At 43.2% G+C, this 13,658-nt stretch overlaps 1 protein-coding gene across 3 annotated transcripts in view; it reads left to right on the top strand.

The window, feature by feature from the left end:
• Window positions 1-3,056: 3,056 nt before the first annotated feature.
• Window positions 3,057-13,658, top strand: part of KIDINS220 (kinase D interacting substrate 220) — a 306,588-nt gene continuing 295,986 nt past the window's right edge. For all 3 annotated transcript variants that reach the window (XM_033937373.1, XM_033937372.1, XM_033937370.1), the window contains exon 1: window positions 3,057-3,184. The gene's annotated coding sequence lies outside the window, so the exon portion shown is untranslated. The remainder of the gene's footprint in view (window positions 3,185-13,658) is intronic.

Genomic DNA, 13,658 nt, shown 5'->3' with positions numbered 1-13,658 from the left:
AGTATTACGGTCAACAGAACAACATCTGTTGGTTGTTCCTTCTTTAAAAGTTATTAGTACACGACGTCATTCTATTTTCTCAGTTACGGCTCCCCAAGCTTGGAATGCCCTGCCAATTTACCTAAGAGAAGAAAGAATTCTAGACAAATTTAAGAGCAAACTTAAGGGATTCCTTTTTAAAGACGCTTTTAGTGATTAACTGAATTCCTTATGTTTTTAATCTTTTACAATAAATTTCTTCCCCTTTTCCCAATGTAGTTTTAACCTTAATTGTTTCTTTTATATTTAATTGTATTTCTTCCTGCAACTTTCCCATTATTTGATCTTGTATGTAAAAATAGTCTTGTTAGTTATGTTTAGTCATGTTATTTTATGTTATGTATTTTACGATATTTTAATATGTTTAGTAATAATTTTGTTAATCATGTATGTTTCCCCTAACTTTGTCATTTTTAGCTGTACATCGCTTAGAATCTGGAATAGGCGATTAATCAAATCTTATAATAAACTTGGAGATGGTACGTTTAGAGATAGGATGTCCCAACTTGTTTGGATCGAAGGTGACAAAAAGTTGAGGAGCAGTTCTGTGTGGTTTGGTGCGATTCATCGAAGAGGTCATTGCCTGCACAAGGAATATTAGCCAAGCGGTCCTGAAGATTAGGATCCATGTCAATGGTACGAAGCCAAGCAAGGCGGCGCATTGCTACAGAACAAGCAGCCACCCTGGCAGACAACTCAAAGGCATCGTAAGAAGACTGAAGTAGATGTAATCTGAGTTGTGATAGAGAAGCTATGACTTCTTGAAATTCAAAGTGCTTTTGAGTATCTAAATCAGTGATAAATTTAGGCAAAAGAGCAATGAGAAACTCAAAATAAGTGATAAAATGGAAATTGTAATTAAGGACTTTAGAGGACATCATGGCATTTTGATAGATGCGACGTCCAAATTTGTCCATAGTTTTCCCTTCCCTTCCAGGAGGAACGGTAGCATAAACCTTGGAAGGATGGGCTTTCTTCAAGGATGTCTCCAAAAGTAGGGTTTGGTGAGATAACTGTGAATTCTCAAATCCTTTGCAATGGAGAGTTTTATATCTGGAGTCTAATTTGCCTGGGACAGCTGGAATTGCATAAGGAGTCTCCAGGCATCTGGTAAGTCTGAGACAAAAGCTTGTGAAGAGGAAGCTTAAGCGACTCTGCCGGAGGTTGAGGAAGATGCATGACTTCAAGATACTCCTTAGAGCAGGGGTGTCCAACCTGTGGCCCAAGGGCCGCATGCGGCGCAGTGAAGATTTTGTGCGGCCCTGGCCGAGGGTGATGCAGTGTTTTCCTCAGCTGCCCCCGGGTGTTTACCATCTTGCCAGCTCCTTCCTCTGTCTTGCTGCAGCGTTTGTGCATTTGTGCGGCCCCAGAAACATTTTTTTCAGCCAATGCGGTCCAGGGAAGCCAAAAGGTTGGAAATCCCTGCCTTAGAGTATTTGGAACCAGCATCCAATTGAAGGTTCAAGTCAATAGCCATCTCATGAAGAAAAGAGGAGAAAGATAGCTGATCCGCCAATGCCTTGCCTCGAGAAGGAATCGAGGTCGTCGAGGCAGCCTGGGTTGAAGATGAAGCTTTGGCAGGAAAAAAGGCATCAAAAGAATAGGGAGACTTGGACGAAGCAATCGAAACTGCTGAGTCCTCGAGGTTTGGAAGTGGAGACCTCGATCGAGAAGATGGTGGTCTAGTAGAACTGGAAGGTGTAGATTGAGGCTTAGTTGAAGGACGCTCTTTGGAAGAAGAGCTATGTCTGGAAGTATGCCTCGATGAAGGCCTCGAACATCGGTGAGAACGGTGCTTGGAAGCAGATCTTGAAGTTCGAGGAGACTTTGCCCTGGAGATGGAAGCAGTCGATGCCACCAAGGAATGGATGGGGCTGGAAGCTGTGGGTCGAAGCTCCAGAGGCTTGATGAGGAACCTTGATGCACTCCCAAAGATTCTGCTCCTTGTATGGAGTATGAGGATTCCTGTAGAGGCACTTGCAAAGAATCTGCTCCTTGCTTTATGTGCTTAGATGCCAGACCAGAGACTCTGCTCCCTGCATAGAGTGTGTAGTCTCAGTCTGAGGCATAGGAAGAGGCTCGATCTCATGGGAGTCTGCAGAATGCCCAGGCTGGATTAGAGTAACAAGCTTCGGTCCCATATTAGTGAGGAACTGAATTAATTGCTGCTCTAAAATGGTCTGGAAAGAAGCTGGCAAGGATAGATCCGCGTCTGAAACCGGACCACCTGCTTTGGCGGGAGGTTCCACAGAGACAGTGGAAATGTGCTTTGACTTGGAAGTCGAAGGCTTCCGCATTGGGGCTCTGTCGATGACGTCACCCATATGTGAGAATAGGCTGCCTGCTTGTCCTGGGATAATTCTTATGTTCTATAATTCTTATGGGGGCAGGGTCTGTGGCAGAGCTTGGGCACCCCCAATCAAAAAGGCGTTCCATGGCTCTTATCTATAGCACTGAAAAGGAAACACTCAACAGCTCACCGGACAGGACCCACTCCCTTCCAACTTGTCTTTTGAAGTCGAATATCACAGGCCCCACACCTCCTTTCCTTCTCGCGTTCGACCATGGAAGAAACAGACTGTGTCAAACAGAGGCAGGCGCTGAAGAATGTGTGTGTGTGTGTGTGGGGGGGGGGGGGGGGGTCTGTCGCCAACGACCGCAAAGACAAATTGGAAGATAAGGGTTTATGTGGCCTTGGGGCTTGAGGAGATAAGTGCAGGGTCGCGGACGGGGGCGAGAGATGGCAGATCAGGGAGGTTCCCCTCCTTGGTAGCGTGTGATGACATGTGCCATGTATCGCTGGTGGTTTCCAAGAACTGGTTTTCGCGTTTCTTTCCGGGTAGTTCCCGGACCCAACGCACAGATTCAAGGAGGTGGAAACCCGCGGTTTTTTTGGAAGAAGCAGATATTCAACAACTAACGCACATCTCTCCCTCTCTTTCAAGTCCCAGTATCGCTCACTCGCGCGCTCTCCTCTTCAGACTCCGCCCCCTGACGTAACTTCTTTTCTTCTGTAGCATTTAATCTTGCTTGAAGAAAAAAAAAAAAAAAAAAAAAAAAAACCAGCCCAGGAAATTGCGTCAGAGAGGACGGGGCGACGGAGAAAGAAAGCTGAGGCTGGTGGCGAGCGCCCTCGGGTTTAATGGTAGGAATTGGGGATAAAGATCCCCGATCAGTATTTCGGCTTATGAGAGCGTGAATGCGTATGGTTTGGTATTCTCTGTAGGCTGTTTGTATTATCTTCGGGGGTTTATACGCCACAGAAACTGTAGTTCTCTCCTGCTCACTGAACACTTGACAGTGTTATCTATCCTTTTATTATTGACCGATCTGCTACATTTGAAACAACCTTTGCAATTTCTCCTTTTTGTCGTATTTGGGATTGAAGGTGTCTCGTAAGGTTCTTTGATTTACTTCCCATTATATATTTGTTTTTTTAGGTCCTCTAATCTCATCTTTGGCTGTATCTTGGTTATCTGTGTATGGATACTGTATGCAGATGGCTTTCACCCCTATTCTTCTCATTCTCCGCTAGACTTTGTAGTCTCAAATCAATGTGTCACCATAAATGAAAGGGAGTTGGTTTTATTCATATTGCTTCCTATCGTTCATCTTTTCAATTCAAAGTCTACAATTTAACTATTTCTTATTCTGCTTTTTGTCAAGTGATGATATTTGACCCATCTGGCCTTTCATATTTATTATACTGGTGCCCAAAGTCTTTTATGTGAGAAAACACATAGAGATTGCAAAATTGGTGCAGAGGTCAAAGAGGTCATCGTTTTAGTCCAGAACCAGACCCAGTCTTTATTTTGTAGTGCTATGTTACTACTACATCTGTTTTAAGAGATCAAATAATTTGTAAAGCTGAAATGTGAGGATCATGAGAGATTGGTTTTAAATTGTAAACTAATGCGACAATTTTATTTGAATTTTTTAAGGTAAAAAGGACAGTTACTATGCATTAGGAAGGATGATGTGGGCTTATATGAACAAAATAATCATTGGGAAGCTATAAATAATTGGAGTCTTTACATTTCTTGGATGTGTTTGTGCAAATTGTTTCACAATCATATACTTCCTTTATATAAAATATGTATGTTTCTAGAAATCCATCCTTTCCCATAAAAAGTTTTTGTAAGAGTTTTTTTTATCAATAAAAAAAAAGACTTGAGAAATTGGAATGATAACATACTTAAAAGATAAACTAGGCCTGGTGTGAATGACATTCTTAATAGATTCATGTCTACCCCACCAACTTAAATGTAAAGGAGATCAGTCTGAATTGTATTGTTGTTTCCCAAGTAGAACACAAATATACCTAAGTTTTTAATCTGATTAGGGCACTGTATGATAGCTCACATAATATTTCTTCTGTTCCTATTACATGAGACATTTAGAGGCATTAATTCTGTTTTTGACTAGTTAACCGTATATTTAGAAAGAAGATCAAATATTTCTAACATTTGAAAAAGGTGGAGGATTGAAATATCGGGGTTAGAGCTGTGTGAAGGAACATTATCTGTATTTCTAGTACGACACACACTCCATTTCTAAACCTTCAGGTAGTCGATCCCTTCTCGCGAGAACTCTTGTAGGAAGCTTCATTTGCATATTTTTATGCTTCTCCTCTCTTGCCTCTGGGCTGTCCTTCAACTCCTCAGTTGTCTTCTTACAAACGAGACAGCTTGTCTTTACTGCTCATGTTTAAATTTGAGTCTTTTTTGCTCTTTTTGTTTGTGAGGCTTTCGGTGCTGCAGAGGATCGCCTTAGTGGGATAGTTCTGGCTGCGGGAGAGTGCAGACTCTGAGGGCTAGAGTCTGCTTCCAAAGGGCAGGCTGCTGTGCAGTGTATCCATTTTGACAGCCTGTACATGTGGCATAAGTGGACAGTGTGCAAGTGGATTTCCTGAGCCAGAAGCCCTGGATCCTGGGGAGTGGTCCTTGTCCTGGGGAGTGGTCCTTGTCACCAGCATAATGCATCGGTGGGGGTGACCGACATTTGACCTGATGGCATCAGCTACAAACAAGAAGAAGGATTGATTTTTCAGTGAAAGACGTGAGCTGGGAAATGAAGATCTGGACGCCTCGGTTCAACCCCTGCCAAAGACGGATCTGTTTTTATGCCTTCCCTCTGTGGCCCATGATATGCCGTCCCCTGGTGTGCCTTGATCCTGCACAGAAAAGAGTGATTCTAGTGGTGCCAGACTGGCCGAAACGCCCTTGTTATGCAGACCTGGTTCGTCTGCAGCAGGATCAAAGTCTCAAACTTCCCTGTCATCCCTAGCTACTCAGGCAGGGCCCAAGTGACTTTCAGGATCTGGAACACTTTGGTCTTACAGCATGACTCTTGAGTATGCAGAGTAATGGAGTAGTTTCCACCTTTATGAGGTGTAGGAAAAAGTCCACTGTTGCAGCATACGCAAAAGCCTGGAAGTGTTTCCAGACTTGGTGCACTCAGAGGAGCGAAGACCCGAGCTTGGCTTTGATCTTGGTGATACTTGCCTTTCTTCAGGAAGGTCTGGAAAAGGACCTAGCAGTTGGCTGCTGGAGAGTTCAGATAACTGGGTTCTCCTGTTTTGGGCCCAGGATCAATAAACGCATGCTTGCTACCCAGCCTGATGTAACCAGATTTCTGAAGGGCGTGTTACTGCTCTGCCCTCCAGTGCTTTGGCCTTTTCCGACTTGGAATCTTAATTTGGTTCTACGGGCACTAGTGAGGCCACTCTATGAGCCTCTGGACCAAGCTTCCATAATGTACCTTACCATCAAGATGGTGCTTTTGGTGGCAATTGCCTCTGCCCGGAGAGTGTCAAATTTCAGGCTTTGTCCTTCAGAAATCCTTTTCATAGGATTACGGCTGTAGGAGTGACCTTATGCACGGCTCCCTCCTTCCTGTCAAAAGTGATTTCCAGCTTCCACATCAACCAGGAAGTACATTTGCCTGCCTTCACACCCTCTGGTTTAAGAAAACAGGATAAGGTGTTAAGAATATTGAATGTGCGCAGCCTTTTACTGCTGTATCTGGAAGTTACAAACAAATTTAGATTGTCATCTGTTTGTGCTGGCAGGAGCAGCCCATAAAATGCTGGCCAGCATCGAACATCAGATGCATGTGATTCTTGCAGAAATGCAATAAGAGGCAGATAAATTAGAGAATGATACGGAAATAAACTTTTCCCCATCCCTGCGGGAACTCATTGTACTGATCCAGCGAGTTATTTTCCTGTGCCTGCTCCATTCCTGCAAGCTCTGTCCTCATCTGCACAAGCCTCAAATACTTTAAAATCATAAGTATTCGAGGCTTGTTTGGTTAAGGTAGAGCTTACAGGAATGGGACAGTGAGAGCAACAAAACTCGTGGGGACGGGATGGGGGAAATTGAATTCCTGCGGGGATGGGGAAAAAATTCTCCCATTGTCATTCTCTAAGATAAATGCTGTAAATAAAGTACAATTTTTGTTCCTTAATAGCATTGATGTGTCATTCATTTATCATTAAGTGACACAATTTCAAATTGCTCATTTATAAAACCAATATTTCTGGTTATAACTATACACACAAGCAATATGATTGTAGTAACATTAAACATCAGCAACTGAGATTGCAATGAACAGTGAAACAAAAATAGAAATAGAAATATCAAGCAGTGTCTCACTTCTGGCTCACCACACAATTGTTTCCCATGTACTCACCTTTATAGGACCCCCAGGGATCCCTGAAGAAGACTTTTTGTCAAAACGTGGACCGTGTTGGGTCCTGTATCCCTAGTGGACTAGGTCCTTCAAGGCTTTTATGTGGATAACCTATTTTTATGTGGATGATTTCAGTGTACCTTTGGAACTTTGACACTTTCAAATAAAGTCCATTTAGGAACATCGTCACTCCACAGAGTTTTTTTTTTTTCTCTAAGAGCTGATAGCGTAGCTGGTCTTAAGAAAGGTTTGGACAATTTCCTGGAGGAAAAATCCAGTCTGTTATTGAGAAAGACATGGGGAGGCCACTGCTTGCCCTGGATCGGTAGCTTGGAATGCTGCTACTCCTAGTGACCTAGATGGGCTACTGGGCTTTATGGACCGTTGGTCTGACCCAGTAAGACTGTTCTTATGTTCTTACCATATGGTAACAGTAAAGCATATAAAGAAACAGCCTTATAAAAAGAATTGACCAGCTGTTTTTATGTAAATTAAAATGTTCAGGTTGTAATCATTGCTATGGATTCTTAATCCTGGATGAATTTTTCTAGGGCAGCTGGATGTGTAAAAGTCTTAGGGCTCAATTTACTAAATGGTGGTAGAGGTTTCTACTGCGGGCCGACGAGGTATGTGCTTCAACACTTATAGGAATTCTATGATCGTCGTAGCACTTACCTCACTGGTCTGCAGTAGAAACCTCTACTGTTGTTTAGTAAAACCCAGCGTTAGTTATATTGTTTGATGTGACTTTCATGCGAGCAGATAATAACCCATATCTTGCATTTATCTGTTTTGAGCCTGGATCTGAGAACAAGGATATTTTGTGTATAATCGCTGTTTGTTTTGCAAACTCAGGAAGGATATAGACATTATGACCATTCCACTTTGGCAACTGGGTTGCTTTAGCAGTTTGTAAAATTTTGGCTGCTAATGGTTGTGGCATTTTCTGAGAGCCATTCATATGATTAGGGACATGAAATGCCCTTTCAGTTTAAAAGGGATATTTAAAGCTTAGCTTCAGAAATTTTGTCAAGAATTCTTCCATGAAACTTATTGGATCACTACCCTCACCACCATCAGGAAGACCCAGGATTCTGATATGATTGCGTCTATTTTTATTATTTGAATCTTCAATGCAGATTGCAGCTCCAGCACTATTTTGGTTGTTGTCTTACAGAGAGAGGCTCATCTTTCATGTGACTTAAGTGCTGCTTGAGTTCAATTTCTGCCTTCAAAAACTGTGAATTGTTATGAGTTTAACTTTGACAAATATAATTATTTAATATCTTTTAATATCAATACTGTTGTCCGAAAGCATTTTAGTGATTTGTTCTTTGATCACGACAAGATTCCCGCTGACGTCATTGTTTTCTTTCACAACTTTGCCTGGAAAGGAAGACTCCATTTTACATCTTTTGGTCCCAGATCCCATTAGAAATATGGTTTCAATTTTTGTTTGGCTGATACTAGCCATATACATCTTATTTCTAAATATGGTGCTCAAAATTCTGCATGTAAATTTGGCCATGGACTCAATTTCTGTACGCAATTTAATTGAACAGTTATCAGCGCTAAATTGTGTGCAGATCAGAAAATGGGTGTAGCTATGGGAGGGTCATGGATATTACTAGAATTTGCATGTGTTAGTGTGTTTCGCAAACTTTGTGAAGCCGCAGCACACTTAACATGGTGGCTGCGGCTCAAAGGTATCTGGAAGTGTACAGAAGTCAACACAATGATGTCATGCACATGTGTGATGTATTTACATCGACATTCGCGTAGGCGCAAAGGCCCTCCAGACAGGTTCCTGAGCTGTCAGTGGGGGGTGCTGGAAGAGAAGAGGCGTGGAGAGAAGGAGAGGCACTGGCGCCGGCTGACTGCCTACAGGATATGTCTCTTGCCACGAGAGACACATCCTGTAGGTAGTTAGCCGGCGCCTCTCCTCCTTCCCCGGTATATCGTGGCACACCTGTAATCTCGGGTAGCACACATTTGTGATGCATTGTGTTACAGTATAAGGGCAATCCATGCCTAATAAAGGGCACAAGAATTTATACCAGGTTTTACTAGGTGTAAATCTTTGCGCTTAAAATTAGGCACAGACATGACACCGAATGCTTTTCTATAAACGGTGCTAATTTTTATCAACGCCCAAATTTGGGTGCCATTTATAGAATTGAGTCCATAATGGATATATTAATGTAATGTCGCAGAGTGAGTGTTTAATAGAAGTCTGCAAATTATCTTAATTGTGGGTGAAAGTCGGGAGATTCCCTATTAATCAACTATCTTAAATCAGCTCTTCAGTGCTTCCTCCCCCAGCCGCCCAAAGTCTCTGCTTTTTTTAAATTTTAGAGTTCACCATCTTGCTGAAGTTCTCATTCACTCTATAGACAACTGTTGCAATTTTTTATTCCTGTGCAAACAGCATACGATTCCTTTGGATCATTAAGCACTTCAACTCGCAAGTTGCTTGCAGAAGATATCAATCACTTTTTTCTCTCCGCCCCCTTGTCTCTCTGGGCAGCACCCCCTCTCCTCAGTCTTAACTTCTGCAAGCAAGTTGAGAAGATGTCTTTTCATCTGCTCTGCCCTAGATTTTTTTATTTTTGGGATTTAATATGATATATTTTTTTTAGGCTTTCCTGTGCTTAGAGGTTCTCAGTAGTCCTGGGATAGCTCTGCTTGGGAGAAGGGCCAGATGTTTGGGGGTCTGAAGCCAGAAGGGTCATACTTAAAAAAAAACCCCACCTGCTTGGCCAGCCTGCTCTAACACTTGAACATAAGAAATGTCTGCACCGGATCAGACCATGGGTCCATCTAGTCCGGCGATCCGCACAAGCGGAGGCCCAGCCAGGTCTACCCTGGCGAATACCTAGTTATTCAATGTGTCTTTCAAGAAGATATGCATCCAACTTGCCCTTAAATCCTGGAAGCTCGGGAATAGGTTTCATGGGAGCTCTGCTCACCCTTGTGGAGGTAAGAACCTAATCCTTCCTTTGCTGGTCATCTTCAGTTTTGCATTCCTACACCTGAGTTTTACAGTCTGCTTTTCATTTCCTCTATTTTTCTATTCCTTCCTGCCTCTATTGCCATGTTTCTAACCATCTGTATTGCACTGGAATTCTACGTGCTAAGTGCAAAATCTATATTGGCAATTATATGCATAATTGCCATTTGTAGAATACTTGCATAAGCATCATTTATGTGCCAACATTTAGGTGTGGCCAGCTATGCCATGTCAATGACTGGTGTAAATGACTGTGACTAAATTTTGCAGTTTGCATGTAACTGACAGTATTCTAGAATCTTAGTGCATAAGTGATGGATATACTCTTGATTTACTCGTACCCTTCTCACGTCCACACCCCTAGCACTTACATGCTTTAGATTTTCTGTGATAAGTTTTTAGAATTGTGACTTCATATTAGTGCCAATTAATTACAGTAATTGATATTATTGGTTGTTGTTGCTAAGTAGTAGTTAATTTGCCAATTAGCATATATATCACTGTCACTCAAAAATGTACACACAGGATTATAGAATGAGTGTCCAATGTTTGTTCCACTAAGCATTTCTATATTACTTTCTAACCTTACGTTCTATTCTAACTAGAGATCTGCAAAGGAATGGGGATTGTGGGAATACTGTAGAACTTGCAGGGTTCCCACAGATATGGAAGAGGTTGCCATGGGATTCCCGCAGAGATAGAAGATGCCATAGGATTCCCGTGAGAGTGTAGTCAGATTCTCTGGTGGCTCCAGAATGAGAGAGAAGCAGCTGGAGTACTTGAATGAGACTTGAAACATTCATTGGTTAAATAGTGAATACTATTCAAAAAGCTACGGGAAGCTGTTGGGGTTGGAAGGAAACAGAGGGCTGCGGGTATAGGTTACATTCCACTGGGGATTGGCAGGGATGGATGAAATTTTTGTCCCAGTGCAACTCTCAAGTCCTAACTCTGGACTTTCTAGTTTTCTGTGCTCTGAAATTTCAAAGAAGGTATACTTAGCCTTTTTCATTTCAAAACAGTTTCCTAAGTACCATATTTTGCCTTCTAGCTTTAACACATGAAGGGCTGATGCAACAAAAATATGCCTGGGAAAGCATAATGACAGATTTTTGGGTCTTGGATATTGTCAGAGAAGGTTACAAGATAGTTTGCATACCCTCTGTCTGACTGGTTAGTGGATTCTCCGGCTGGCTGACCTTATCAGGCGGTCGAAGTCTGGGCAACGTTAAACAAATTGCTGGATATTCAAGCCGAAGAACACACTTGCTTGGGCAGATACTCTATATACTTTGTCATACCCAAGAAAGAATCCACCGACTGGAGTCCCATTCTGGATCTCAAATATGTCAATGCAGCCCTGAGAGCTCTACATTTCTGGATGGAAACAGTGAAATCTGTTATTGCAGCGGTCTAGCCTGGAGAGTTTCAATGCCCTGGATTTGATGGAGGCTTATCTCCTCATTCCAGCTTTCCCAGCACAGAAATTTCCTGAGAGTTCACGTGTTGGAGAATCGCTATCCATTCTCAGCGCTACCATTTGGGTTGCCAATGGCACCCCGAACGTTCACCAAAGTGATGATGGTGGTAGCAGCTGGCTGGTTCATCCTTATCTAGACAACTAACTCATCAGAGCACCCCTCTTAAGAAGAGGGAGAAAGAGAGCAGTGACGGCAGTTGTGCAAACTTTGCAGAATCTGGGCTGGGTTGTAAACTTTTGAAAGAGCCAACTAGGTTCTCACTCGGTCTTTGGAATACCTGGGAGTTCTCTTCAACATGGCAGAAGGCCAAGATTTTCTACTAGAAGCACACAAAAAGAAGCTTTGGGGCAAATTAAGAACCTCCTGTCGTAGCCAGTGCCTACAGCTTGGCACTATATACAGGTTCTGGGCTTGATGGCAGCTGTCATAGAAGTAGTGCACTGGGCAAGGGCACATGTGTGTCCACTTCAGGAAGCATTTTTTTCTCATTGGTCTCATCAGATAGATTCCCTACAGGTCCCTCTACCCTGGACAGAGGAAGCCTGCAACAGCATAAGCTGGTGGCTTCACCCACAGTCTCTATCAAAAGGGATTCCACTTCAGATCAATTCCTGAGTCACACCGACAATGGATACCAGCCTGTTCAGTTGGAGGGCGCGCTGCAGTGGTTGCCCGGAAGTGGTTGTTTTAAAACAGGCTAGAACGGAGAGTGGTCCGTCTGGCTCTGCAAAACCTACAGTCTGTGCTGGAAGGCAAAGCCAAAAGAGTATTTTCAGACAGTGGCCTTTGTTAGCAGTGGCCTTTGTCAGCCGGCAGGGAGGCACCAGAAGCACATTGCTCCAACTAGAGGCTAAACTACAGTTCACAAGAGCAGAAAGCACCTGTTAGCCATCACGGCAGCACAAGTAGCAAGAGTGGACAATGTGTGAGTGGACTACCTCAGCAGCCAGACATTGGACCCAGAGAGAAGTTGTTGGCCTTGAGGGCGTTCCAAGATATTGTCATACATTGGGGGTGTCCGACATTCGATCTGATGGCAATGGCATGCAACAAGAAAGTGCCTCGGTTTTTCAGCTGAAAATGCGAGACCGGAAGTGCAGGGCTGGATACCCTGGTGCAAGCATGGCCAAAGTCCATACTGCTAATCTAATCTAATCTAATCTAATCCTTAGGTTTGTATACCGCATCATCTCCACGTTCGTAGAGCTCGACGTGGTTTACAGTAGGAGAAATAGGAAGGAACTACAACAGAGGGTTAGAGGTAGAAGTGTGAAGAAAATTTAGAGGACTTGGGATGCCAAGATATAAAAGTTTCCTTGATTCCTAAGTTGGAGGGAAACTTACATTTTTTGAGAAAAGCCAGGTTTTCAGATGTTTGCGGAAAACTTGGAGAGAGCTCAAGTTCCGAAGAGGGGAGGTAAGGTTGTTCCAGAGCTCAGTGATTTTGAAGTGGAGGGAGGTCCCTAGCTTTCCTGTGTGGGAAATGCCTTTTAGCTATTTGTGTTTCTTCCAAGGACCCTGATAGACTGGGTGGTACATTGCATAGCATCTAACCCAGGAAGGGTGATCCTCGTGGCCCTAGATTGACCCAGGTGACCCAGAGGATGAATGTCTCCAGATCTAGGTGTATCTGGACTTAGTCACACCGGGACTGATTGCTTCGGTCTTATGGTATGGCACTAGACAGCGCAATGCTAGTCAAGAAAAGATATTCATAAGTGGTCATTACCATGCTACTGAAGGTCAAGAAACCATCTACTCTTTTGGCATATGCCAAGGAGTGGGATACTTTTCAACGCTGGTGTAATAAGGAGAATCTGGAGCCCAACAAAGCACCAGTATTGTCAGTACTGGCCTTCCTGCAAGAGGGCCTGGATAAGGGGATAGCAGTGGCATCCCTTAAAGTGCAAATGGCAGGCCTGTCTTGCTTTAGAGGCTGAGAGAAGTGAGTCTCCCTAGCTGCTTACCCAGCCATTATTAGATTTTTCAAAGGAGCCCTGAAGCTCAGGTTGCCAATCCGCGATCCTTTATGGAATCTCAATATCATGTTAGAGGGTTTTTGGAGGGCGCCGTATGAGTCTTTGGAGGAAGCTTTTCTCATGGATCTTACGATCAAAGCAGCGTTCCTAGTTGTAGTTACCTTGGCCTGAAGAGTCTCGGAATTGCAAGCTTTGTCATGCAGGGAACTGTTTCTGAGAATCATGGAAATGGGAGTGACCTTGCATACAGTACCTTTCTTTTTGTCAAAGGTGGTTTCAGCATTTCTCATCAACCAGGAAGTCAGGCTACTCGCCTTTCAACTGTGGGTTCTAAGAAGAAAGACAAAGCTTTAAAACTTATGGATGTCCACAGAGTTCTCTTGCATTACCTGGAAGTAACTAATGAGTTTTCTTTATTGGACCATCTCTTTGTCCTAACCAAACAGTCAACCTGAG

The sequence above is a fragment of the Geotrypetes seraphini genome, chromosome 3, assembly GCF_902459505.1.
Source record: "Geotrypetes seraphini chromosome 3, aGeoSer1.1, whole genome shotgun sequence".
NCBI classification, from domain to species: domain Eukaryota; kingdom Metazoa; phylum Chordata; class Amphibia; order Gymnophiona; family Dermophiidae; genus Geotrypetes; species Geotrypetes seraphini.
Note: the sequence above shows the minus strand (reverse complement) of the source record. Positions and strands in the feature narration are given on the sequence as shown.